This window comes from Bubalus kerabau, chromosome 3 (assembly GCF_029407905.1).
Source record: "Bubalus kerabau isolate K-KA32 ecotype Philippines breed swamp buffalo chromosome 3, PCC_UOA_SB_1v2, whole genome shotgun sequence".
NCBI lineage: Eukaryota > Metazoa > Chordata > Mammalia > Artiodactyla > Bovidae > Bubalus > Bubalus kerabau.
The window spans coordinates 42,922,525-42,948,408 of record NC_073626.1 but is presented as its reverse complement, the minus strand read 5'-3'; the positions used below and the strand labels follow the sequence as shown (position 1 = coordinate 42,948,408).

The 25,884-nt window shown below is 44.2% G+C and overlaps 1 protein-coding gene and 1 long non-coding RNA gene across 7 annotated transcripts in view; one reads left to right on the top strand and one right to left on the bottom strand.

Moving 5' to 3' along the window:
• Window positions 1-25,884, bottom strand: part of TCP11 (t-complex 11) — a 135,621-nt gene that overhangs the window by 54,253 nt on the left and 55,484 nt on the right. The window lies entirely within an intron of this gene.
• Window positions 16,819-19,298, top strand: LOC129646011 (uncharacterized). The gene is made up of 3 exons (XR_008711636.1): window positions 16,819-17,154; window positions 17,890-18,191; window positions 19,108-19,298. It is a non-coding gene; the product is annotated as an uncharacterized LOC129646011 (long non-coding RNA).

Below are 25,884 nucleotides of genomic sequence, written 5' to 3'. Positions count from 1 at the left end.
GTTGTCCCTCTAGTTAGAACAGGCACACTCTAGCACCCATAGCGAGGATCTTCAGTCTCTGTGAGGCAAGCACACTGGAGGGGCTTTGATGTTTCGCTTAGTCCAATTTGGAGAACTAGACCAGGAAGAGATAGCCCCCCAGGCTAAGCAAAACTTCATCATCATTGAGGATAGAAATGGGGACTTGGTAGGGAAAAAATAAAAACAAAAAAGCCCCAAACAAATGAAAACAAAAGCTCACAAATTTTTATATTAAGAATTTTTCAAGTACAAATACCTTTGAGTGTAATAGTTGGTTGATGTTTAATGCTGGCTGTTTTTCATGAATAAATTAAAGGAAACGTCTGGTTGTAACTCTACAGGACTTCAACATGGAGCACTCTGTCTGCATCCCTGTTTGTATGTAGGGCTGAATCTACCCACAGCTTCCTTTGCTGGGGGGACAACTCTAAAAATCCAAAATAACAAAATGAAAGCCATGAAGCATTAGTGGACTTCATAACTCCCTTCCATTGCATTCCAGAATTCTTGTCTATACTTTTTACATAATATTTTGTTTCTTTTAAAATCAACTTTACTGAGGTATTATCTCCGTGAATGAAATTCACCAATTTTAAGCATACATTTTGATAAGCTTTGATATATATGCCAGGGAACCACCACCACAGTTAAATAGAATATTTCCCTCACATCCAAGAGTTTACTTGTGCAACTCTGTAGTCAATGCCCATCTCCTTATTCCAGGACAGGCCCCAGGCAACCATGGATCTGCTTTCTGTCACTATAGCTCAATTTTATTTGTTCTAACACTTCAAATAAATGGAGTTATACAATATACAGTTGTATTAGTTGTCCAAGGCTGCCATAAAATACTGCATACTGGGAGGCTATTAAAACAACAGAAATTTATTTTCTCATAGTTCTAGAGGCTGGAAGACCAAGATCAAGGTGTTGACAGGCTTGGTTTCTCCTAAACCCTCTCTGACATTCAGATAACCTCCTTCTCTCTGTGTCTGGACGTGGCCTTTCTCTCTGTGGATGCATCTCTTGTGTCTCCTCTTCTTTTTCCAAGGACACCAGTCCTATTGGATTAGGGCCCCACCACCATTATGACCTCATTTAACCTGACTTGCCTCTTTAAAGGCCCAGTCTCCAAATAAAGTCACATTGGTTAGGGCTTCAACACATGAATTTGGGGACACAATTCAGTCTATAATAGTGGTCTTTTGTATTTAACTTCTATGACTCAGCACAATGCCAGTGTGAGTCATCCACTTCTGTGGCATTTATCAGTAGTTTTTTTTCCTTTTTATTGCAGAGTATTAGTCCATTCTATGAATATACTACAGTTTGTTTATCCATGTATCTGTTGGTGGATGTTTGGGTTATTTCTAGCTTTTGACTTTATGAACAAAACTCCTGTACATATTCTAGTATGTCTTTTTGTGGACATATGTTTTAATTTCTCTTGGGTAAATACCTAGGAGTGAATTGCTGGACAATATGGTATGTTTAATTTTATAAAAAGCTGTCAAATATTTCTCTAAAGTTGGTTGAATGATTTTACATTTTCACCAACAGTTTATGAAGTTTCAGTTGTTCCACATACTCACCAACACTTGGTATTGTCAGTCTTTTTCCTCTTTCTATTAAGCCATTCCAGTAACGGTGTAGTGGTTTCTCACTGTGGTTTTAATTTGCATCTCCTTGATGACTAATAACACTAAGCATCTTTTCTTGCGCTATTTGTCATTCAGATGCCTCCTCTGGTGAAGTGTCAATTCAAATCTCTTGCTAATTTTAAAAACAGGGTTGTTTTCTTACTGCTGAGTTGTAAGAGTTCTTTACATACTCCGAATACAACCCCTTTATCAGTTATATGCTTTGCAAATATTTTTCTCCCACTCTGTGACTTTCATTCTCCTAATAGTGTCTTTCATACAGTGGAAATTTTTCCTTTTCCTCAAGTCTAGTCTCAGATTATTTCTTCCTGGGTCATGCTTTTGCTATCATGTTACATTTTTCAATACGTTCTTTCTTTTTGGTTGCACTGGGTCTTTGTTGTTGCACACAGGCTTTCTCTAGTTGCAGCAAGCAGGGGCTGCTCTTCACTGATGTGCACCAGCTTCTCATTGCAGGGGCTTCTCTTGTTGCAGAGCACAGGCTCTGGGCAGACAGGCTCAGGGGTTGTGACACGTAAGCTTAGTTGCTCCACAGAATGTGGACTCTTCCCAGACCAAGGATCAAACCTGTATCCCCTGCATTGGCAGGAGGATTCTTAACCACTGTACCACCAAAGAAGTCCCTCTCATGTTGTCTTGAATAAAGAGTCCTACTTCTTCCTTTCCAACATGGATGCCTTTTTTTTTTTCTTGCCTTATTGCATTGGCTAAAACCTTTAGTACAGTGTTGACTAGAAGTGGTGAGCAGAAGTATCCCTGGTTTTTCTCATCTAAGAGGGAATGCAGAAATACTTCTGCTTTATTGACTATACCAAAGCCTTTGACTGTGTGGATCACAACAAACTGTGGAAAATCCTTAAAGAGATGGAAATACCAGAACACCTTACCTGCCTCCTGAGAAATCTGTATGCAGGTCAAGAAGCAACAGTTAGAACCCGACATGGAACAACAGACTGGTTCCAAATTAGGAAAGAAGTACGTCAAGGCTGTATGTTGTCACCCTGCTTATTTAACTTATATGCAGAGTACATCATGCAAAATGCCAGGCTAGATGAAGCACAAGCTGGAATCAAGATTGCTGGGAGAAATATCGATAACCTCAGATATGCGGATGACACCATCCTTATGGCAGAAAGCAAAGAAGAACTAAAGAGCCTCTTGATGCAAGTAAAAGAGGAGAGTGAAAAAGTTGGCTTAAAATTCAACATTCAGAAAAAGAAGATCATGGCATCCAGTCCCATCTCTTCACAGCATCTGGTCCATCTCTTCATGGCAAAGAGATGGAAAACAGTGGAAACAGTGACAGACTTTATTTTCTTGGACTCCCAAATCACTGCAGATGGTGACTGCAGCCATGAAATTAAAAGACACTTGCTCCTTGGAAGAAAAGCTTGGACCAACTTAGACAACATATTCAAAAGCAGAGACATTACTTTGCCAACAAAGGTCTGTCTTGTCAGAGCTATGGTTTTTCCAGTAGTTATGTATGGATGTGAGAGTTGGACTATAAAGAAAGCTGAGCGCTGAAGAACTGATGCTTTTGAACTGTGGTGTTGGAGAAGACTCTCGAGAGTCCTTTGGACTGCAAGGAGATCAAATCAGTCAATCCTAAAGGAAATTGGTCCTGCATATTCATTGGAAGGACTGATGCTGAAGCTGAAGTTCCAATACTTTGGCCACCTGATGGGAAGAACTGACTCTTTGGAAAAGACTCTGATGCTGGGAAAGATTGAAAGCAGGAGGAGAAGGGGACGACAGAGGATAAGATGGTTAGATGGCATCACTGACTCCATGGACATGAGTTTGAGCAAGCTCCGGGAGATGGACAAGGAAGCCTGGCCGTCCATGGGGTCCATGGGGTTGCAAAGAGTCGGACACTACTGAGCAACTGAACTGAGAGGGAAAGCATTCAGTTTCACCATTAAGTATGATGTTAGCTGTAGGTTTTTCACAGATGTTCTTTACCTGGTTGAGGAATCTCCTTTCTACTACTAGTTTGCTTAGAGTTTTTAACGAGGAATGGATGTTGTATTTTTGTCAAAATTGTTCGCTGCATCCATTAAGATGATCCTATGGCTTTTCTTTCTTTCTTTACTAATATGAATTATATTGATTTTCTAATGTTAAGTCAATCTTGTATTTCTGGAGTAAATCTCACTTGGTCATGATGCATTTTCTCTACATGTTGATTTTATTTACTAAAATTTTGTTTGGAAGTTTTGCATCTACATTCATAACGAATATTAGTCTGTAGTTTTATTTTCTTATAAATTTTTGTCTGGTTTTAGTATCAGGATAATACTGGCCTCAGAATGAGTTGTAAAATTTTTTTCCTCTTCAGTTTTCTGAGTTTGTATATAATTGGTATTTATTTTCTCCTTTAAATATTTGCAGAATTGTCCAGTGAAGCTAGTTAGGCTTGGATATTTCTTTTGGGGGAGGTTTTAAGCTACAAACCCAATTTATTTAACAGATACTGGGTTTTTCAGGTTACCTATTCTTACTGAGTTTTGATAGTTCGTCTGACGATTTCTTTCTGTTACATATAAGTTGTCTAATTTATTATTTATTGTTGCCATTGGCAAAATTGTTCATAATATTCTCTTATTATCTTTTTTTACCTGTAGTAAAAATCTGTAGTGAGATCACCACCGTCATTACTGATATCAATAATTTGTATCCCCTCTCTTTTTTCCAGATCGACATGGTTAAAGGTCTATCAAGATTATTGATCTTCCTTTTGCCTTCATTGATTTTCTTCATTGTTTTGCCATATTGTTTCATTTATTTCTGCTCTGATCTTTATTACTTCCTTTCTTCTGCTTATGATGAGTTTCAATTGCTCTTCTTTTTCTAGGTCCTCAAGGTGGAAGCTGAGACTTTTGATTTGAGACTTTTCAAGTACTAGATTAGTAGCAGCCAACAAATTTTGATATGTTGAGTTTCTTTCATTCCATTCAAAATACATTCTAGTTTCTCTTTTGTATTTTTTATTTGACCCATGGTGATTTAGTAGTGTGTTATCTAGTTTCCAAATATCTGGAGATTTTCCAAGAGTCTTTCTGTTATTGACTTCTAATTGCATTGTGATGAGAGGACATATTTTATTATGACTTGAATCTTTTCAGATATATTGAGACTTACATAGTCCAGAATATGGCCTATTTTGGTAAATGTTCCATGTACATTTGGAAAGAATGTAAACAGTCTGCTGTTGTTGGATGAAATATTCTATAAATGTCAATTAGATCAAGTTGATTGATGGTGTTAGTCTTCTGTACCCTTGATTATTTTCTACTTACTTGTATATCAATTAATGAGAGAACATTGAAGTCTCCTTTTGTAATTGTGACTTGTCTATTTCTCCTTGCAGTCCTATTGTTTTTTGAGTCATATATTTTGAAGCTCTGTTATTAGGTACATAAACTTGACTTCATTTATTTATTCTTCCATTTATTTATGTATTTGGCTGCTCCAGGTCTTAGTTGTGGCATGCAGAATCTAGTTCCCTGACCAAGAATTGAACATGGGCCCCCTGCACTGGGAGTGTGGAGTCACTGGACCACCAGGGAAGTCCCTAGGTGAATAGCCTTTTAGAATTAAGTCATCTTGATGAATTGGCCACTTTATGATCATAAAATGATTTTCTTTATTCCTGACAACGTTCTTTGCCCTGAAATTTACTTTGACATTAATACAGCTACTACATGTTTGTTTGTTTCATAACTATTTTTAATCTAATAATATATACATCTTTCCAAAACATAGACATTTTAAAGATGTAATTGACATATAACATTATATTAGTTTCAGGCATACAACATTTTAATTTAATATATGGCAGTAGTAGCAAAGAATGTACCTGCCAGTGTAGGAGATGTAAGAGATGACAGTTCAACCCCTGAGTAGGGAAGATTCCCTGGAGGAGGGCACGGCAATCCACTTCAGTATTCTTGCCTGGAAAATCCCATGGACAGAGGAACCTGGTGGGCTATGGTCTATAGCATCACAAATAGTTGGACATGACTGAAGTGACTTAGCATGCACATGCATTTATGGCAAAATTATCACCACAATAAGTCTAGTTAACATCCATTACCACACATAGTTATAAATTTTCTTTCTTGTGATGATAACTTTTAAGATCTACTCTCTTATCAACTTTCAAATAAACAATGCAGTAATATTGATTATGCACATCACATCCCTAGGTTCATCTTTATTTTGACTAGTGTTAACATGCTATATCTTTTTGAACTTTTTTATTTTGACATATCTGTGTTTTTATATTTGAAGTGCATTTCTTATGATGTGGAGGATAGGGAACACTTCTACACTGTTGGTAAGAATGTAAGTTGGTACAGCCACTGTGGGAAACAGTATGGAGGTTCCTCAAAAAACTAAAAATTGAATTACCATCCAATCAAGCAATCCCACTCCTGGGTGTATATCCAGACAAAACTATTATTCAAAAAGATACATGTACCTCTATGTTCATAGCAGCATTTATTCATAATAGCCAAGACATGAAAGCAACCTAAATGTCCACTGACAGATGAGTGGATAAAGAAGATGTAGTACATATATGCAATGGAATACTATTCAGCCATAAAAAGAATGAAACAGTGCCATTTGCAGCAACATGAATGCAACTAGAGATGATAATACTAAGTGAAGTAAGTCAGAAAGAGAAAGACAAATACCATATGCTTTCACTTATATGTGGAATCCAAAATATGATGCAAATGAACCTATCTATGCAACAGAAACAGAGTCATGGATACAGAGAACAGACTGGTGGTAGGGTATTGAGTGGGAGTGGGAGTCTGGGGTTAGCAGATGTAAGCTTTTATATATAGAGTGGATAACAAGGTGCTACTGTACAGCACAGAGAACTATATTCAATATCCTATGATAAACCATAATAGAAAAGAATATAAAAAATAAAAAATGTATATATGTATAACTAAAAAAATAACTGGTGTATTTCTTATAAGCACCATATAATTTGGTCTTGCTTTTTTATCCAGCCTAACAATCTCTGCCCTCTAACTAGAGCATTTAGACCGTTTACTTTTTTTCATTTTTAACCTCAAAGAAATATGTGAATATTTTTGTTTGGTTTGGTTTTAATTGTGATAAAATATACACAGCATAAAAATCACCATCTTAACCATTTTAAGTATACAGTTTAGTAGTGCTAAGCATATTCACATTGTTGTACAAACAGTCTTTGGGATTTTTTTCATCTTGCAAAACTGAAACCCTATTCCTATAAACAGTAACTCCTTGTCCCCCTCCCCAGTCCCTGGTAACAATCATTATACTTTCTGTTTCGATGAGTTTGGCTATTCTAGTTACCTCATGTAAATGAAATTATGCAGCACAGGCCATTTACTTTTAATGGGATTGTTGATAGGGTTAAGTGTGCGTCCACCATTTTGCTAATGTATTTTACAGTTGTTCCATTTCTTTTTTGTTCCTTTTCTCTCTTTTTGTTTTTTTGAAAAAATTTTTTAAAGTTTTTACTGAATTTGTTACAATAAATTGCTTCTGTTGGTTCTGAGACATGCGGGATCTCAGCTCCCTGATCAGGGATCAAACCAGCACCCCTTATATTGGAAAGCGAAGTCATAACCACTGGACCACCAGGGAAATCCAATGGATTAAGTATTCTTTATGATTCCATTTTATTTCCTTTATTGGCTTAGTAGCTGTACATTTTTGTTTTATTTTAGTGGTTGCTTTGAGGTTTATGGTTTATATATCTTAACACAGTCTGCCTTTAATTAATATTATACCACTTCACATGTAGTACAAGAAACCTACTATGGAATATGTCCATTTCTCCCTTCTTGGCCTTTGGGCTTTTACTGTCTCACTTTTTACTTATACATGTGAAATAAACCACACAATACATAATGGTTGTTGTTGTTGTTTAAGCAGTTATCTTTGAAAGATATGTACTTGGTTAAAAAAACAAACAAACATGTATTTAGGACTTCCCTAGAGGTCCAGTGGTAAAGAGTCCCCTTGTCAATACTGGGGACACGGGTTCAACTCTTTTTCCAGGAAGATTCTCCGTGCTCCGAGGCAACTAAGCCCATGCAGCACAAGTACTGAGACCATGTGCCACAAGTACCAAAACCCACACATCCTAGAGCCCGAGTTCTTCAGCCAAAGGAGCCACTGCAGTGAGAAGCCTGCACGCAGCAACTAGAGAGTACCCCCACTCGCCACAAGTGGAGAAACCCCGCGGGTAGCGACCAAGACCCAGTGCAGCCAAAAATAGTGACTGAATTAAAAAACTGTTTTTAAAGGCTGGGCATCTCCAAGGGCTTCAAGTGCTGTGTGACCTCCCCACCCTCTCACCCCCCCAAAAAAACTGGTATTTACCCCTGTGTTTACCTTTTCCAGGGCTCTTCATTCCTTTGGGTAGATCTGTATTTCCACCTGGTATCATTTCCTTCGGCCTGAAGGACTTCCTTTAACATTTCTGAGTTCTTTTCTGTTGGTGATAATTTCTTTCAGTTTTTGTATGTCTGAAAAGATCTGTATAGTATCTTCATTTCTGAAGATATTTTCCCTGGGTGTAGGATTTAAATTGACAGTTTTGTTTTCTTTCAGGACTTAAACTATTTTGCTCCACTGTCTTCTCACTTGTAGTGTTTCCAGTGAGAAATCTGCAGCTATCCTTATATTTTTTTTTTTCTCTATATAATGTGTGTTTTTTTTCCCCTCCAGCTGCTTCAAAGATGCCCTCTTTATCACAGGTTTTGAGCATTTGGGTCGTACATGCATTGGTGTAGTTCTCTTTCAGGTTTCTTGTACGTGGGGCTCATTGAGCTTCTTGGATCTGTGAGTTTACAGTTTTCATCAAATTTAGAAAAATTTTGGCCATCACTTTTTCAAGTAAATTTTCTGTCCTCCTACCTCTTTCTCAAGGACCCCAATCGTGTATACTAGGCTGCTTGATGTTATCTAATAGGGCATGGACACTCTTTGCAGTTTATAAACTTTTTTTCTCTATGCTTAACTTTGAATAGTTTCTATTGTTATGTCTTCCTGTTCCTAAAATTTTCTTCTGTAATGTCTAATTTGCTATTAATCTTAGCCAGGGTGGTTTTCATCTCACTCACTTGGTTTTCACCTCTAAGAGTTTGGTTTAAATCTTTTTTATAACATACATGTTTTTGAACAAATGAAATACAGTTATAATAGCTGGTTTAACATCCTTGGCTGCTAGTTACAGTATCTTTTAGTTCTGGGTCAATTTTGATAGATTTATTTTCCTTCTCATTATGGGTCACATTTTACATGTCTGATAATCTTTGTTTGCATGCCAGACATTGTGAATTTTACCTCACTGGGTGCTGGATATATTGGTATTTCTACAAATATTCTTGAGATTTGTATGGGAGCTAGATTACTTGGACACAGTTCAATCCTTTTGGTCTTGCTGTTAAGAATTGTTAGGTAGGAACAGAACCATGTTTAATATAGGGTTAATTATTCCCCATTACTGAGACAATACCCTTTTGAGCATTCTACCCAAAGCCCCAAGACTTACAAAGTTTTCCAGTCTGGTTGGTGGTGGTAGACATTGTTCCCAGCTCTGAGTGAACACCTATTATCTCCTCTAATCTTTCCAGATGTTTATTTCCCTGGTCGTGGTTAGTTTCCTCACACTCGTGGGTCAGTTATGCTGCATACTTGAGGGAGACCTTCTGCAGAGCTCCAAATCCAGTGTGTAGCCTCTCTCCTCTTTGGTACTCTCTCCTGCAAATTCTGGCCACCTTGGTCTCCCCAAATTTCTAACTCTGTCCTCAGGCAGAGAATTCTCCACTCAGAGAATTGGCTGAGCTCTGCCTGGGTTTTCTCTTCTGTGTTACAGCCTGGAAACCCTTGTGTGGCAGAAAGCTTGGGAAATGGAAGAGTTCGTGTTTTCCTTTCTCTCAGTAACTGTCTTTCATTGCCTGAAATGGTTTGAAAACCACTGTTTCATATATTTTGTCTGTCTGTCTGTCTGTCATTTTGGTTGTTTCATGGAAGAAAGTATACCCAGTTCCTATTGCTCCTTAGCTCGAAGTGAAAATCCTTCTTTCCCTTCAAATCCTTTCTTATCCTTTGTTGCAGGTAGAACGATGTTAGGCACATGGTTGGTTCATTCACTAAATTCTTCTTAAATTAATTCATCTTTGTAAGTAGTGACATCCAAGCAAAAGTTTTTCAGAAATTCAACTGTCAATGATTGGGTTAATTTTTTAAATTTTCAATAATAAATTATTATAATTCTTACTCAAATGAAGACCAAATTCATTTAAGTAACTGCATGGAGGCAGATCAGAAATTTTTTAGAAACACACTATATAGAAATGTTTTTTAGATGCTTGTTTTCTGTGTACCTGCTTTTACTTATTTATTTGAAAGTATTCTATAACTTATAGAAAATGACAAATATGAGATCAATACATATGGATCCCAGAAATCATATTTATTTTCACTACCAAAGTTTCCCTGAATGTGTGGCACATAGTAAACACTCAATATTGAAAGAATGATTGAGTGAATAGAACATTGTTTTGTGTAGAATACTTTCTACTTCACCGAACAATATTATTTTACTTCAATAACAACTCTATCAATACGTCTATCCCCTCATTTAAAAAATTTAGGCTGTATTTACCCATGCCTCTTCTGGTCTCTTCACAACACACTCTGTTGCCCAACTTCATAACATTGTTTTGTCCGATGAAGTTAACACAAATCAATATATCTTTCTCTACAGGAGAGGCTTTGGATCTGGATTCCAAATTTGGATTTGGAAATCTTAATTGAATAGGTTTGGCTTAAACTCCTAGAAGCATCAAACTTGCATAACACTCTGACTACTAGTTTAATTCTTGTGGATTCCTGGGGCTCCATCACCCCACTGTGCTTTGAGCTCTCCCCACATCTGTCATGCACTTCTGTGGCTCGGCCAAATCTTGCCCAGTTTTAGGCTTCCTTCTTCCATGAAGCCTTCTCCTGTCACAGCGATCTCATCCTTCAGCCTGCTCCCTAGAACTTAATTGTCTTTTCCATCCACTTGGTACCTAATCAACCATACTGCCTTGTCATACCCTTTGTGTTTATGTGGGAATTCTGTCTCAACCAGCTTGTAACCACTTTCAGAACAGAGGCCCATATGTGCTTAGCAGAGTCATAATAATAATAATACTAGCAATAACCAACAGACTATGTGCCAGACCTTGTTCTAAGACGTCTTTATGAATGACTTAGTTAATCCTCACCTGATTCTTAGGGTGTGGTGCTATCATTATGTCATTTTCTAGATAAAGAAGCTGAGGCCAGGAGGGTTAGGTCACTTGCCCAGGGTGGCTGGCAAAGCCAGGATTCAAATCTAGCATTGTGACTCCGAGCCAGAGCCCCTCACCGCTGCACAGTGCGTGGGCCTAGGGGTGCAGTAGGTGCTGAATGAATGAACACAGAGGTCTGCCTGCGCAGGAGGGAAATCTCCAGCAGGAGCCCTGTTGCATTACTCTTATCGCTTTAATATTTCCCATCGCTACTCCTACATCACTGCTGTTGCTTCAGGAATGAGATCCTGTGTGGTCCAGGAGGAAACAGAGAGGAGAGAAGTGAGATGCCTACACCCCTCTCCTGCCTTCCTCCCTTGCAGGTTGGGCAAAAGAGCAAGTTGGGACAGTTCTTTCTGCCACCCCCTAGCTCTCGGAGCCAGTCAGCAAAGTTGAGCAGGGAGAAGCAGAAAAGGGAGGTTTGGGGGACGAGGTTGGGGGGAGTGACATCCTCAGGATCACTGAATTCTGGGGCCTATGCCTCCCAAGGTTCAGTCAACCGGATGTGCCTGTATCTTGCCGGAATTTGGCCGGATTTAGAGAGAGAAGATCAATCTGACCCTTAATTCCCCAAATGTAATTCATGGGCTTGTCTTCTGTGTGCTGCAACACGTCTGGCTATCCGAAATCTGGTAATTATTTATGTAAACACAGCATCCTGCCTTTGTGGATTATAATTGGACTTGAACGGCAAGAAGCGGGGACTTACACAGTTGGGATGGTGCTGAAACCCTCCTTTTGAAAACACTTACCTGAGCCTTTGAAATCTTCCCTGTGGTTCATGGATAGCTTTAGCCAGTCACCACCACCACCACTCCCTCCCCAAGATTTTTTTTTTTTTTTGGCTTCTTCCTTCAGCAGGCCTGGGCAAATGTATTCCCAAATATTAACAGGTTTTGTAGTTCCTCTCAGAGAATGGGGTAAAGACACCTCAACCATCTTGGCTGGACCCAAGCTGAGAGGACATGAGCCCTGGGGTGGAGGCCTCCACAGATCTCCTCATTGTCTGTTGGAACATGAATTTTATACCCCCACTAAGAATAAACAGGATTAGGAATTTAATGCTGTTTGGAAAAGAGGAGAGGTGGCTGGTGAAAGAGAAAGGTCTTTGCTTTTTATTCATGCTGCGAGTTCCCCAGGAACCTTTGCTGTACATACACATAGGAGAGCCAGGAGGATTAGGGGGAAAGAAAATGAGCTGATTGAACAGATGGTTCAGCAAGCACTCCCAGGAGGCCCCTGGGGTGGATGAATCTGCATCTTTAAATAACATTAATTTCTGAAAGGCCCAAATTGTTTCCTAAATTGCTGCACTGAACTCCTAGCTTTCATCTATTTTTATGGCACCTCTCCTGGTGGAAGGCAGGGGCTGCTGCTTTCTGACAAGCCAGCTTTGGAGAAATTCTTCATCATCAGTCCAGCCAGTGAGGAATCAGTTTCATGAAAGAGAAAGAAATCTTTAAGAATCAAGGTGCTTTGAAAAACAGATTTTGGCAGAAGCAACGCCCCCTGAGTAATCCAAACAAACCACCCAGTTCTAAAGCCAGCTGAGACCCTCATTTCCTCAGTAGCCCGAGGCAAACCAATTAACCTCAGTTTCCCCATCTGTAAAATGGGGTTAATAATGCTTACCTGCTGCAGGAGGGCTGTGAGGTTTTAATAGGGTAATGGTTGTAGAGCCCTTTGATGTAGTAAGTTTTATTAACTTCCAAGGGATTCCCTGAAGTCAGAAAAAGCAGTTAAAACCCAAGAGAGAAGAAAAGCATTGAAAGGCAAAGCTCAGCAAAGCATTTCACCTTCAGCTCTAATTTCAGAAGCCCAGAGTCCACCGCTCCAGCGTGAGTGGGAAGCAGTGTCCTGGGCTGGGGGCGTGTGACTGGCATTTGGGAAGGGAGAGCCTTAATACTGTCTCAGAAGGCACTCGGCTTTCAGTGGAGATAAAGGTAAACAAATAGCCTTGCTTGATCAAACCAAGACCATTCTTTGGCCCCCACTAAGGTTCTTTTCTAATAGCAAGTCTCCAGTAAGGGAATTACTTTGGTGATAATCCAAGGTCCTTGGAATTGAATTTAGAAACCCCTAGTTTCTGGCTTCCTGCTTCCCAACAATTAAATAAAGAGAGAACTCAAGATCTGGCCTCCAGCCAGGGTTCCAGACCAGAGAGGGGGCGGTGAGGAACATCGGCCAAGGGTCAGAGAACGGGGGCTTTTTGAGTTCCATCACTCACAGCTAGGTGCGCTGGCCTAGGTTCCTGGGCCAGCTTAGTCTCCTACTTCATAAAAATGATTTTAATCAGACAACCTTGCCTGAAGGGCCCAAATAATTAAGATTTGGAATGTGAAAGTGCATTAAAGTTATAAAGCATACTCAAAGTGTTAGCTACTATAATTCAGGACAAACCTCTACATTTCCTTCAGTAACTTTAAAAAAATCTCAGTAATTTGGATAATTGTACCCCAAGTCAACTCATTCAGTGTAAGAAACCCCATCCTTCTCTCTAAGTTTTGATTTGCCCTTACGGTTGAGTGCCCACTAGCTAGTCAAGGTGATTGGGCGTCGGTGACATGGACACAGCCTGGGTGTCCAGCTGGCCCGGTGTGCCTGGGACTGTCCCGGGTTCAGCACTGGAACTCTTGGGCCCAACCCTGGGCAAACCAGGATGGTCAGTCATCTGACTGGGAACTCAGGCTGGTTAGAAAGTGCTGGTTACCAGTTCCTGACAATTGATTCACTAAGGCGTGCTAACCAGGCTATAGACTCATCAGGGAGGCCTGCCATGCTGCAGTCCATGGGGTCGCAAAGAGTTGGACACGACTGGGCGACTGAACAACAACACCACCGTGGCGTATCATGGAAAATGAGGCACAGCCACGCGGGGCAGAAGCGCCCTGGGATCTTACCACCCGGCTCTGCTACCATCGACCTCAGATCAGAACTATGGCCTCAGTTTCCTCACCTGTAAAGGGAAGGGACATGATGCAACTCCTTCTCACCTTTTCCTCCAGGAGAGAAGGACACAGACACCTGCCCATGAACTAGCCCAGCCCCACAGGGGATGCTGTGTGGTTTTCAACAAGAGAGGCAGGCGGTGGGGATGTGCCAGGGGCCCATGTCCACTTCTGCTGTGGCTTTCAGCTCCTGATGTTCACTAGGAGACCTTTAATACCCTTTCTCTGAGCAGCAAGCACGTGGCTGGGAATGTGGTGGCCCTAAACTAACAGCTGAGAGCTCTACATAGCTCTTTAGGTCACTTTAGCACATTATACCCCTGAGATTCAAACTTTCTCCAAGGTCGCGTTAAGATTCAAGTTTGGCGAAATGGAGCACCGAGTCCAAAAACGAAAACAATCTAAAAGACCAGGGCTGTTTCCCTTACCCCGGTTTACTGAGCGACACCTTTTCTTGCTGTGGTTTCTATAATGGTATTTTATTTTACAATATAAAGGTAAAGAAAAATACTCTCTGCTAACAGAGTAAAACCACATTAATTATACATAGGTTTTATCTTTGTTGCATAGATTCTCCAGCCAAACCACTGCTTGGATTCCCCCTTTGTCTGACCCAGGTAGACAGGCGAGAGGATCAGAGCTGGGATTTTTCTGGTTGGGGGCACCTTGCAGGGGTCAGCCGATTCTTTTAAAGTGCCCTTAACAGGAGCCTATGTTAATGAAAGCAGTTTTCTCATGACAGATCAGAACCTGGCCTTTATAGCATTAAAAAAAAATTTTTTTTACATTGAGAAGAAACGGTGAACAATGATTGAATCAAAGCCGCCCTCAGCAGCCTCCCCCCACTCCACCCCATCTGAGAACAGCCCTGTTTCAATTTCACCACTGAGTTCAGCCTGCCTGCTCCAGACGTCCAGACCTCGCACTCTATAAATCGTCTCTGCCCTTGCCCTGGAGTTGCTGACTATATGTATTTTTGGGCCCAGCATTAATTCCCTCATCCTTGGCTGGTGACATTAAGATTTGTAACTGATAGAATGTGTTTTTAATGTATTTCCTGCAGGTTACTATTAAAGAAATCTAATTCTTCTGAACTTGCAAAAGGTTCTGCTTCCATTTAAAAAAAAAAAAAAAAGGCATTACGGGAAGAATTCCCTGCAGCCTTCGGAAGGATGGGGCAGCCAGCAGGGTCTGGGGCTCCGGAATTCTCTGCTTAGCTCTGCCACTCATTCTTCCTCCTCCCGCCCAGTCTGTACTCCTCTCCGGGCCTTCGTTTTCCTGGGTATGAAGTGAGGATAAATATTTGTCCATGAGATGAGGGTGTTGTAAGGATTAATTGGTTGGTGCTTCAGGAAACCTTTGAAGATGAAAGACGCTCTCTGCAGATGCTAAGTAAACTCGTAACGTGTCTGGTTTTAATGAGCCAGGTGAAGCCAGAGGGGATGGCTGGAGATTAACTGTGCCTAGTCCAGAGCTGGCCTGCTCAGGCTGGGCTGAAAACAGGGTGGAGCTCCCTGCTGGCTTCCTGGCTCCTGGCACGGGGCCTGGCACGTTGGTGTCTATAAATATATGCAAAAGCAACTGAACTGGGATTTAACCCAGATTCTCATGTCACAGAGAGCAGGGCCCCAGACTTCGCAAAGCATGCTTACTGCCTGTCTTTCTAGCACATGGCTTGGGCAGTTACTTAACCTTTCCAAATCTCAGTTCCTCGTTTGCCCATGGGGATAATGAGAGTCCCCCTTCTCACAGGATGGTGGTGAAGATTTATCATAAACATAGCCAGCAGCAATGGATCACTGGCTACATGTCAGCCAGGCTCTGAGCACTTTATACTCTTGAGCTTACTGAATTTGCACACCAACCCATGAGGGAGGAGCTACTGTTATCATCCCCATTCTAAAGGTGACAAAACTGGGGCACAAGTTCCAAACACGGGCTAAAGCACTGATCACGAAGTGAAATACTGCATGTTACCCTTAGCGGAGCGCTGGACACATGGTAAGTCCACAACCAACAGGTTGAGGAGCTCTCAGACTCTGCCTAATTTGCCAAACCAGCAGAGAGCTCCATGGGGTTGTGACTCAGCCAGGTCCTGGGAATGTAGGAGCCGGGAAGGAGGGGATCAGAGTAGATGACCCTAATGGGGGCCGAGGGCTATGGGAAGACGCTAGGTATGTGTGCACCCAGTCAACCTGCAGGTTTGGTAAGGTGTGTGTCTGAGCCTGCTCAAGGTGATCACATCTGGGACCCATGAGACTCTGTCAAAAGTATTTCATGCCAAATCCTGGTACGTCAAAGGCAGCCTGAGCTATGAGCTTCGAATGCTAAAATGTTGGGAACCCCTGGGATTGTGCCGGTGCTTAAGGAGGAGGTACCTTGGAAGGTGTGGGCTGGATTGCAGCTAGTCCAGGCAATAATAAAGCAAAGAATCAGAAGGAAGCAAAATAAGATTCTGGCCCAAGCAGTCCGAGTCCACGTGAAGAGTCAGAAGAGAAAACCGAGGCCCAAGTAAGAAATGATTTCGCACTCCCAGCACGTGACATCATAGCTTGGGCCCTGACATAGTAAGAGAAGCAGCTAAGACATGGGCTGGGGAAGCCTCTGGGTGGAAAAGAAATATCTTCAGCAACTGCTCCTGGTGATGGAAAGATGGAAATGGAATTTTATTTAAACATTATGTTGTTTTGAAAAGTCTGACTAATGTGAAAGTCCCTATTTAAAAAGGAGTTGACTCTACTTTGCAATTGGTTGGTGTTTCCACACCCACATGTTGACTAAGGCCTTGGAAAACAAACTTCCTGGTAGATCCTGATTCAAATCACTTGGGAGCGAACGCTTCAAGGTACAATCCCTGAGCTGTGAGCAGAGGGGCCTGGCCAAGAAAAACCCTGTGTCTGTGTTTATGAAAAGGCAAACAGATCCCAAAGGGAGGCCCACGTTCTAGCTGGCGTTGGGCACAGGCCCTCCAGGAAAGCACACACAGATTCGAAGGAGGCCCTGGCACAGCTTCTCCGGGACCCCAGTGAGCCCCGTTTCAGAGCCCTCTTTAGACACACAGAATGCGAGAAGAGGGAAAGGGCAGCGTGGAGCCTTCTCTTCCTGAGTGCCCACTAAATGCTGTGCCTGTCCACTGCCGCTTCAGTCCAGCCACGTGAAGCACATGTGCGTGAGTAGCACAGTGGCCGTGTTCTCAGTGTGGAAATGGACCTGGGCAAATCAGGCAGGGTGTCCTGGTTTTGCTCCAAACAGTCTCGGTTTATGCAGTTGAACCAGCATAATTAATAATAGCTTTCCCCTCCATTCTCAAAGATGCCTCCATTTGGATAACAAGTCATACATGGACACCCTAGGTTAAATGAATTGCTTCCAAATCACCCAGCTAGTGAGTGGCAGAGTTGGGATTTGAACCTAGGTTTTTCTAAGTTCAAAAAGCAGACACTGGGGGTGAGTCCCCCCCCCTCCCCGCAATTCACAATAACAAAGACTGTCGGGGCGTCGACTGCAGAGTACAGACAGCCTTTTGGGGCTGCCTGCCTGCACCCGCTCCTCTCGCTCACTCAGGGCCTCCCCGAGCCTGTCTGATGGGCCTCTGGGCAGGAAAGTGCCCAGCAGACAAAACATACACTTTCACCAACAACCCCCCTCGCTGTGTTTGTTTTGTCTGCTGAGTGCGTTTCTCCCGCCTCCTCCATGATAAAAATGCAAGGGCTGACTTCAAGTTTGGGCCACCAGCCCAGCTCCCACGTCCTGACCTCCACGGGAGGACTGCCTAGCCCAGCCCAGCCCACGGGGCCGTCCTTGGCCTGCCTCGCACTGCTGTTTCTCCAGCCCTTACCTCTCAGACACAGAGGGTTTGTGTCATCCCAGGTTCACAGGTAATATCTGTTTATGTTTCAGGACCTCAGAACTGATCCAATCCAAGCTCCTTTGTACCAGTGGGGAAACCAAGGGCCAGAGAAGTCAAGTGACTTGCCCGAAGGCACAGAGCTAAAAACTGAAGTCAGAAGACCAGGTCTCCTCACCCCGAGGTCAGGGTTCTTTCAAGCCAGATTCTTTCTCAGTTTAGCCTGAGGCTGCCTGCTGCAAGGTACTTCCAGTAACACCTGGATAAATCCTTCACATGATGAGACTTGTTGGACTCCAGAGACCAAGGTGTCTCTTGACGGGCCCCTCCACCCCTGAACCTGCCAAAACTCAAGGTTAGTAGCAGGGTCTTCATTCAACCGCCTACTGAATCCACTTGCTTGCCTTCCTGCCCGGTGGTTATAAACATCCCCAATATCAAAGAAATCACCACTCCTGACATTGCCTGCTGTCTCCAGACAGCTGGCTGCTGAAAACATCTTCTTTGCACCGAGTGGGAGATGGTTTCTCTTCACCCTTCAGTCTTAGTTCCTCCCAACGACCCACTGCAGGCCACGTTTGACGCCCCCTTCTCCCACACATTCTCAAAATAGTTGAAGACTCAACAACCGCTGCTCTTTGGATGTTTACTCTCACGATGTTGTTTTGGTGGCAAAATAGGTGGAGAGACCTACCACTGAAGTCCACCTCTTGCCTTTCACCTGCTGTTGACCACGGGCAAGTCACTTAACCACTCTGAACTTCAGTTTGCTCACTGGAAACACAGAGAGATCATGGTAGTATTTACTTCCTTGGGAGCTGTGAGGATCAGATGAGATAATCCATGTAACTGACGAGGGCCAGTGTCCAGCATAGCCAGCACTTATAAACGATAACAATATTCTTGTTTTTCTCCAACTCCATACTGTATTTCTCTAAACGCAAGCAGCAAGGCTTTAGTTCCTTTGGAAGCTACATCGCACGACCTTCATCATCAATTAACACACGTGTGTCCTTTTCACACACAAAACTGCTAACACGTTTTGCCCATGAACTGTCACTCACAAATTTGCTTTGTTCCCTGCCTCCAAGCATGAGGCTTGCGGCTCCTCAGATTATATTTCATCCTATTAGAGGCCGCCTATCTTTCTGGCCATCAGGACTCTCTGGATCTGAGATTTGGAGACTGGGGAAGACGATAACCATGTGAAAACCACAAAGCCTCAACCACGTGAGGCTCCAGCCCACCCCGTTTTTCTTTCTCCCATCAAGGGTCCATAAAAGCCTGCCCAGCTGCCCAGCGAGGTGACCCCTTCAAGCCTGACCGACCGTGTTGACGTTCTGCCGGCAATTGTCTGCAGAGCAGCCCTTGTGCCCCTTTTGAAGTTCAGTGGAGTGAAGTGTAATCTAAGTGAGCTGGAACACGTTTTGATAAAGCAGCTTCCATGGCCAGGGGCCTCCTTTTGGCAAAGCCATTAACATGGGAAGCTGAGCTGCGGCTGAGCTTTTCGTCTGGGTCCGCCAGCCCGTCCCCTGGCCTTTGATCACAGGACATTAAGATACTTGCGGACAAAGCAGTAGTTCAGTTCTGACCTCCTTGTTTTCCAGATGGGGAAACTGAGGCCTAGAGAGGAGAAGCGACTTGCCTGAGGTCATACAGCTGGTGAGGGGCAGGGTCAGTGCTGGGACCCTTGTCCACACCAGCCAGGCCTTCCTCGGGCTGTACAAAATGGTGGGTGGTCAGTGACAAAAAAGAGAATGCAGAGGACGACACAATAGGGACACAACACTCAGGCTCCCTCCCTGGAGAAGGCTGGCAGACCCTGGCATCTGCACGCCAGCCAGGTGGGCCGAGATTGGAAGGAATCACAGCTAAGCCTGGTTAACACCCACAGCCTCTTCAAAGCACGGCTGCATTGTTGGTCTCATACGCTCATCTCATCAGGGTTGGCGTCTTGCTGACGGGTGGAAGGGACCTGCTCAAGGCCGCACAGGGCAGGCACTGCTGAGGGGACATATTGCCCTGGAAAAGGGCTTTAAAGGTCACTTGGATGATGAACAGGGGCAGAGCTAGGAGACTCAGATCTCATGAGGCAGTTATGAGGATGAAATGGGTGCTTAGAAGAGCGCCCGGCCTGTACGCGCTCACCGAGCTCACCACCACCATCAGGACGTCTGTCACTCCCATCCACCCTCAGGGCTGATTCTCCCAGTGGGGTCGGGTCCCTCTTCCCTCACCCTGAGAGAAAAGGAGGGCTTCTGTGGCGAAGGCTGGACTTGTAGCTGGGCTTCTGGCCCACGCTTCCAAACCCACTGACTGGAGGCCACTAGAGCGTCCCATGGGAGCCCTGAGCGGGTGAGTGGCCCCCGCGATGGCAGAAGCCTGGCCACATGCTCTGAGAGGTCCGGCCTGTCCTCCGGCTCTCCAGCTGCCTCCAATCCCCCAGCTTTCAGAACATCTGAGGATGGGATCCGGTCCTACACATCCCCACTTCCTGGTCTCTGGGGAGGCTTCTCAGGAGCCGAGGGCTGGAGAAGGGCTCCCCCAGCCCTCACTGCCAGCCACGCTCCCAGAACAGGACAACAGGGTATGATTCCCACGAGCTGGGTGAGTCAGGACAGGAGGCAGGGAGACGCGGTCTTTCTTCTCAGCCTCAGACTCTCGGTGTGCAGCTCTCGGGCGGCAGATGGTTCCTCCTCATGATGTCTAACTGCTGTTAGAAGGAGCTGGCGTTCCTAGAGACCAATGGGGTGGAGAGAGCCCAAGATCCTTCTGGGGACCTCGAGGGACCCGCCCCATCGATGACACACAAGTGCAGTGTCCATAGTTTACCTTTTTGTATGTTTTCTGTCCGATTTCTTCAACGCGGTGGTAGAGAATCTACCTCCCAATGAAGGAGATGCAAGAAACGCAGGTTCAATCCCTGTGTTGGGAAGATTCCCCTAGAATAGGAAATGGCAACCTGCTCCAGTATTCATGCCTGGAAAATTCCATGAACTGAAGAGGCTGGTGGGCTACCATCCAGGGGGCCACGAAGAGTCAGACATGACTGAGCGCACACATACACACAGCTTCTTCTCAGAGTCTGAGCTCTCAGTACACACGTCCTCTCTCTGAAACTCCTCACAGTAACTAGCAACTGGTTTTTACTGTGGAACACACAGGGATGAAATTGAGAGCTGGATTCCTCATTTTGCACCGTTCCAGCATGCCTCCCTTCCTCCCCATTCTTGAACAAGTACTAAGTTTCACAAATATCACGTCAATCTGTGAAGAGACAGAGGAAACAGAGTTCGGCCCCGGAGAAGTCTATACCTCTCACAGTGGTATGTGCCATCATAGGGGTACAGTGTGAAGGGAGCTTACAAGAGAGGGACTTCGTCTGACTGAGAAGGGTGTAGTCAAGGAAGGCTTCTTGTAGGAGGCAATGTCTGAGCCGAGTCCTGCCAAAGGGCTCTGAGTCAGCAGATTTTGGGGGTAGGGATTTGAAAGGGTGTTAACAGCATCCTAGACCAAGGGGGCTAAGTAAGCTTGGCCTGAGTACAGGTAGAGAAGCAGAAAAGGGCAGGCAAGCCTGAAGACTTCTTGGAGATGAACAACGTTGAACATGGGTGTGAGACAAGTAGACAGAGTATTGGGGTGGAGACAGGAACAAGGCTTTGTGTGACAAGGTTATTCTGAAGGCAGAGGCACCCTTACTGGAGCCTCCTGTCTGCAGAGTTTCTCAATCAAAGGAGCAGCATGTGGCTGGGGTGGGCGTGGGGGGGCCTTTCAGGCACAGAGCTGAATCCTGTTGTCCCTGGCTGATTGTGTAATGTGGTCGAGTCATTCAACTTCTCTGAGCCTTGGCCTCCTCTGTGAGAAATACAGGGATAACAGTGCCTATCCTGTAGAATCTGTGGAGAACTAACTAAATAAGAGAAGCGTTCACAAAAACCCCTAGTACAGCGCCTGGAACTTAGAGCGGGTTCCATAGAGGCAGGTTTAGTCATTCACTCCTTTATTCCTGTGTTCATGTTCTCACTTCCTCTCTCACCCTCTGCAGTCAGGAAAGGAGGCGACAAATCCCTTATGTCAATTGGGATGTAGTTTCAGGAGCTGTTACAAAGGTCAAAATCACAGTGGCTCCAATGGCCAATAAGACAGAAGGTTATTTTTCTGTCTCACACACGGCTGTTTAAGCATTGGCAGCTGGGTGGATATGGCAGCTCCCAGGCTGGGCATCCCGATTCCTTCTCTGTAGCTGCTCTGCACCCCTTGACCTTCAGCTTTTATCTCCCAGCTTCTAACACTGTGTTCTCACTCTAGCATGCTGCCCTTTAAGGAAAACTGGCAGTTGCTCACATGGCTACAGCGCTTACGTCAAGTCACGCGTCATTGGCCAGAATGGTGCCACATAGCCACACCTAGCTGCAAGGGAGGCTGGGAAATGTAGTCTATGACTCAGGCATTCTCAACAGGGGAGATTTTGTCCCCATTCCCAGGGGGACACTTGTCAGTGTCTAGAGGGGGGGTCATTGGTAGAGGCCATGGATGCTGTTAAATGTCTTACAAAGCACAGAATACCCCGCCCCCACCCAACAAGAAAGAATCATCCAGCCCAAAATATTGAAAATCACCGCAGCTGAGAAGCCCTGCTGTGACCGGACGGCCAGAACATGGGGGTTCTGTTACAAAATGAAGATGGAGGGCAATGAGACAGGAGGACAACCTGCAATTTCTGCTGGAGTCACATACATTGAGGATCACATGACTGAAGAGGATTAAATGATATCTTTTCCCAGGTGGATCTCTCTCCAGCAGGGATCAAAGCTTTAAGTCCATGGGGCTTAGAGGACTATCAAGAATTAGCCCACAAGACAGGGAGGATTTGCGTCTGGACAGCCCTGAAATCTCACCCCCTGGGTGGTCCACCCAGAGCTAGGCCACCAGGGAGGCTGGAACCCATGAGCCTCCCAGGGAGCCAGGACCCCACAGGTGGAATTCAGTTCACAGCCTCGCCCTGCAGTATCTCCCCCTCCGGAAGGTTTTCCTTGTGATAACTTGGGACCTTCTGCCACCCATTTCTGTTTGCTTCTGTTTTCCAAGCAGGTAAAAACTGGGCTAAACAAAAAGGATGAGAGATAAGGGGCCTTAATTTCCAGGGAAGATACCCCAGTATTTGTCCAACAACACTAACTTAGCTGCCTTAAAACTCAGCATAAGAAACTGGCCAACAGAGAGGATTAAGGATTTGGATGTATCCTAAGGAACTACCCCACTGCTACCGATTTGACTGTACTTTCTCAATATCAATGGTTTATTGGGCTTCTGCAACATACTAGAAACTGTCCTTAGCACTTTTCAGATGTCACCACCCTTAATATCTCCATCAACTCCAGGAAAAGCTACTATTATCCCTATGATACAAAGGGTCACAGATATTAACTCGCTCAAGGCCACACAGCTAGTAGGATACTGAGAGATGAGTTTTGGCCTTGGGAATATCTGTCCCTAAAGCTCATGGTCTTTCTACAACCACCTCTTTATCTACCAGGATGGCCAAATGGGGATCTGACCTGTTGTTAAACATCTGCATCTCCAAGGAAGGAGGTTCACCCGATCCGGGTCACTTGCTCCATGGTCTCACCCATAAATAAACCTGTCTGTGCTCACATGCTGCAAAGAATGGCATCATCCATTCTCTCATTTCCAACTGGGAAAACTGGAGCACAGAGTGGCCAAGCAGCTTGTTCAAAGCCACACAGCGAGTCAGGAGGTGATTCAGAAGTCCTGCCTCATTCTGCTCTTAAAGAGAAAAACAAACAGCTATGGAGCACCAGTCCTAGCTAGCCTGTGGATTTTGCCAGGAACGCTGAGCTGTTAATCTGGGGAAGAGGTCCAGGAGGGAAGAGACTCCAGATTTTCATAGCTGTGGGACTGCTGGTGCTGCACAGAGGAAACCAGTGGGGGAAGAAAGGTCATTTTTGCCCAAGTGAAGGAAACAGCAATGACTCAAAGACACACGTGCTCTGAGTCCATTGAGCAGAAAGGGCCCATTTTTAGATAGATGCTCTTTTGAGCCTTAACCACACCCGACACCACAAGCCGGCATTTGTCAACAGGAAGCCCATCCCAGTGATGTGTATTCTGCTCCCTCGCACTGGTTGCCAGGGGGTGACTGCTGGGGGTCAGTGGGAACCAGAAGCAAGGGGCTGGACCACCAGACCAAAGAAGCCAAGCCCAGGGAATGACCTTCACGCTTCTGAGGAAGGCAGTTGTGTCCAGCCGCCAGGACCTCAGATTTTCCCAGGCCAGGTCTACCACGAAAGGGCCTGAAATAACTCTGAGGTTCTGTGCCCACAGGGCAGGGAGGGCAGTGGCAGGGACTGTGGGCAGTGGGCATGAGCACAGCGCCGCTTTGTTGGGGAAGCGAGGAACTCTGCCTCTAACAGGCTGTTCCACCTGCCAGCAACATGGCTGGGCAGAGATGAAGGCCCCGGCTGAGCTCAGCAGAGAGAGAAAGTCATTTGTTAGGTTATGAAAACAGATAGAGTGAATCTGAAACTAATCAGAGAATCCAAATGGAGGAACATTCTGAACAATAACAGCCTGGACCCCAAAAAAATTCATAACAGCCAATGAGAAGAAACAACACAAGTGTCCATCAACAAATACATGGATAAACAAAATATGGTATATCCATACAAGGGAATATTATTCAGCCTTTAAAAGGAAGTTCTGATCCACGCTATCACATGAATGAACCTTGAAAACATGCTGAGAAACAAGACACAAAAGGCTACGGATTATATGATTCCATGCATATGAAATGTCCAAAAGAGATAAATTCATAGAGACAGAAAATAGATTAGTGGTTGCTACGGGGGAATGCGGAGTGACTGCCAGTGGGTACAGAGTTTCTTTGGGGAATGATGAATTTTTTTGGAATTAGAAAATAGTAGCAGTTTCACAACTTTGTGAATATACTTTAAAAAAAAAACAACCTCTGAATTGTACAAGGGTGAATTTTGGGGCTTACCCGGTGGCTCAGTGGTAAAGAATCCGCCTGCCAATGCAGGAGACACAGGTTCAATCCCTGGTCCAGGAAGATTCCACATGCCAAGGAGCAACTAAGCCGTGAGCCACGACTACTGAGCCTGTGCCCTAGAGCCCAGGAGCTGCACCTACTGGGCCCACACACTGTAACCATGGAAGCGTGTGCACCCAGAGCCCCTGCTCTGGAGCAAGAGAAACCACTGCGGTGAGAAACCCGCCCCCTGTAACTAGAGTACAGCCCCTGCTCACCACAACTAGAGAAGGTCCGTGCAGCAACAAAGACCCAGCACAGCCAAACAAATAAAATTACTTTTAAAAAGGGTGAGTTGTATGGCATATGAATTATATCTCAATTAAAAAAAAGTTTTTAAAAAATTATAACTAAATACAACGTAGTCTTTGGATTTGTTTTGTTTTGGCTGCGCCATGTGACTTGTGAGATCTTAGTTCCCCGGCCAGGGATTGAACCCATGCTCTCGGCGGTAAAAGTACAGTGTCCTAACCCCTGGACAGCCAGGGAATTCCCCCAGTGTGTGGTCTTGATTGGACTCTATATTGAAAAAGTGAAAAGCTACAAAGGACATTATTGGGGACAGGGACATTTGAAGATAAACATTACATTAGATGATAGCTTTGTATCAGCATTAAATTTCCAAAATTGATGAGGTGCTGAGGTTATACTGAAAAATGCCAGGTAGAGACACACTGAATATTTAGGGTGAAGTGACATGACGTCTGTAATATACTCTCAAATGGCTCCATATTTACAAAAATGACAAGGTTAAATAACTAACCCCAAATCACAGGAGACAAAGAAATCAGATACTGTCTAACATAGTGATTAAGAGCATTGGCTCTAGACCCAGAGTGCCTGGGAAAACGTGCAGCTGTGCCTGTTGCCAGCTGTGTGAGCTTGGGCAAGGTGCTTAACCTCTCTGTGCCACATTCTTCTCGTTTTAAAAGTGGGATTGATGATGATGATGGTGATAAGAGTAGCCACCTCCGAGCAT